Source organism: Myotis brandtii, unplaced genomic scaffold (assembly GCF_000412655.1).
Source record: "Myotis brandtii unplaced genomic scaffold, ASM41265v1 scaffold1161, whole genome shotgun sequence".
In the NCBI taxonomy this organism is placed as follows: Eukaryota; Metazoa; Chordata; class Mammalia; order Chiroptera; family Vespertilionidae; genus Myotis; species Myotis brandtii.
This window is the reverse complement of record NW_005354015.1, coordinates 225,438-228,353: the sequence shown is the minus strand read 5'-3', so window position 1 is coordinate 228,353 and position 2,916 is coordinate 225,438. Positions and strand designations below refer to the sequence as shown.

Below are 2,916 nucleotides of genomic sequence, written 5' to 3'. Positions count from 1 at the left end.
ATATATATCTTTGGGTGAGATTTAACAACAACAACAACAACAAAAAGAGGGGAAGAAAGAAGTACAAGTTTCCAGTTATAACATAAGTCATGTGATGTATAGCATGGTGACTATAGTTAATAATACTGTATTGCATACTTAAAAGTAGCTAAAAGTGTGGATCTTGAAAGCTCTGACCACAAGAAACAATTTTTGAAACTATGTATGGTGATGGATAGTAATACACATACCTGACAAAAATATCATATTCAGATTAAAGCATTCCTACAAAACAATAAAGAAACGGCTAGAACTAAGACACTTCATGAAATGTAATGACAAATATAATAATCACGACAAAAGGTACTCAGCATCATTTGTTATCAGATAAATGCAAGTTAAAACATCATTAGTTTTTCATCAAAACTAATAGCATTTCAACCTACCAGAGAGGCCAAAATAAAACATCATAGCATTTCAACCCACCAGAGAGGCCAAAATAAAAGACCATCAGCATAATATCCCAAGAATGTGGCATACACCCTATCCTATATAATAAAAGCCTAATACGCAAATCGACCAAGTGGCGGAACGACCGGCAGAACAACCAATCGCTATAATGCACACTGACCAACAGGGGGCAGATGCTCAATGCAGGAGCCGCCCCCAGCTTGCAGGCCCCAAGGCCGGCCAAGGTGGGTCCCAGCAGCCCCCAGCTTGCAGGCCCCAGGCCGGCCAAGGTGGGTCCCAGCGGAGTCCCCCGATGGCCCTGCTGGTCACCCCGCAGATTGGCCCTGATTGTCGGCCAGGCCTAAGGGCCCTACTTGTGCACGAATTTCGTGCACCGGGCCTCTAATTCTCATATGATGGTGGAAATGTGAAATGGTTCAAACATTTTGCCAGTTTCTTAAATAGTAGGCCTACTATTTGACCAAGTAATTCCATGTCTAGATATTACCCAAGAAACATTCTGATTCATAACAGCCAAAAAGTGTAAACAATGTAAATATCCATCAACAAGAGAAAAAAAAACCAAAATGTAACATGTACAATGAAATACTCCTCAGCAATAAAAAGAAACTACCGAGACACACAATATATGTTGACAAACAGAAGATAGACACAAGAAATTTTCTGATTCCTATTACATGATGTTCGTGAATAGGCAAAACTTATTTAAGTCAATGGAAGAACTAATTTAAGTCCATGGTAAAAAAAAGTGGTTGCCTTGATGGAGAACATGAGATGGTATTGGATAGACTGAGGAAAAACTACATGTATTTTTTAAAAATATATTTTATTGACTTTTTACAGAGAGGAAGGGAGAGGAATAGAGAGTTAGAAACATTGATGAGAGAGAAACATTGATCAGCTGCCTCCTGCATACTTCTGACTGGGGATGTGCCCGCAACCAAGGTACATGCCCCTGACCGGAATCGAACCCGGGACCTTTCAGTCCGCAGGCTGACGCTCTATCCACTGAGCCAAACCGGTTAGGGCTACAGGTATTTTTATTTTTAGTTAGTGGTTATACAATGTACACAACTGTCAAAAAAAAATTAATCAAACTGATCACCTAAGATCTGTGCATTTTCTTGTAATCTATACTTTAGAGTTAAAAGAAATTTTTCTTACTTTCTGGTCTCTATACAAAAATTCCTCCCACAACTAACCTATTATCTCTTCCTCTCCTATTACAAACAAGAGATGTCTGCCCTCCCTTCTAAGGCCAACGTCTTCAGAGTAAATATATAAGTAAAATAAATTCAAAATGTTCAAAGAAAAAAGTAGAATAAAAAATACTCAAATCAAAGGAAACTAGAAAAAATAAATGGAAAAAGATAAGGCAAATTCAACAACCAAATATATTAACACATAAAATGTTAATGGACTAAATGCTTCAGCCCAGAGAGTGTGGCTTAGTGATTCCCATGAACCAGGAGGTGATGGTTTGATTTCTGGTCTGGGCCATGCCCAGGTTGCAGGCTCCTTTCCCAGTAGCGGGTGTGCAGGAGGCAGTCAATCAATTATTCTCTCTCATCATTGATGTTTCTATCTCTCTCTCCCTCTCCCTGTGCCCTCTCTCCTCCTCTCTCTAAAATCAATAAAAATATATTAAAAAATTAAAAAAGAAATGAAAATGCTTCAACTAAAATAGCTATTCTCAAAATGGATTCAAAGGAATTCAGTTATATGCTGTGTCTAAGAGATATCTAACACATAGGAATAGAACAAGAATGAAAATTTAAAAATATATACAGCACACACTTTTTTTAAAGCTGGTTTAAAAATATTAACACAAGACAAAATGGATTAAGGTAATAAAGCTCCGAGAGAAATCTGAGATATTACATAGTGAAAAGTATAACTGAAGAAAATGCTGTGTATACCTGCATATGTTATGACACAGCCTCAAAAGTATGAAAAAAATTAAAAAGGACAGACTCTAAGCACCACCAGAGCTCTCATTAATACAGTTTAGGCAGGTAATTCGATAACTATACATAGTCTGATTAAGATGAAACAGTATTTCCTAACTATAAAATCCAACCCTACAAGCACAATGTGTCTCAGAAAATGGCATCAATCTGACCAGTGCAATGAAGTTAAGCAAACTATGACTAAAGACAACAACAACAAAGTCATAGGAATGAAAATTTGAAAATTAAAAGAGAAAATTCTAAGTGACTCATAGGTCAAGGAAGTCATAATATTTGGAACTGAAATATAATACTACATACTGCACTTCTGTGGGATGTTACAGATACCCAATGTAAGAAATCAGACACATCCCAAAAAAAGTAAAAGGAAGAAAATTATATAGAAAGTTTTGAAATAAGAAAGACATATTATAAAGTGCTTCAATCAAGTCAAAAGTTCTTTGAGAAAACAAAATTGACCAAATTCTGACAGGATTTATATTTTTAAAAGAAATAT

General features: G+C 36.4%; 1 protein-coding gene across 1 annotated transcript in view; it reads right to left on the bottom strand.

Annotated features, from left to right (window-relative positions):
• Positions 1-2,916, bottom strand: part of ZNF317 (zinc finger protein 317) — a 12,773-nt gene that overhangs the window by 7,643 nt on the left and 2,214 nt on the right. The window lies entirely within an intron of this gene.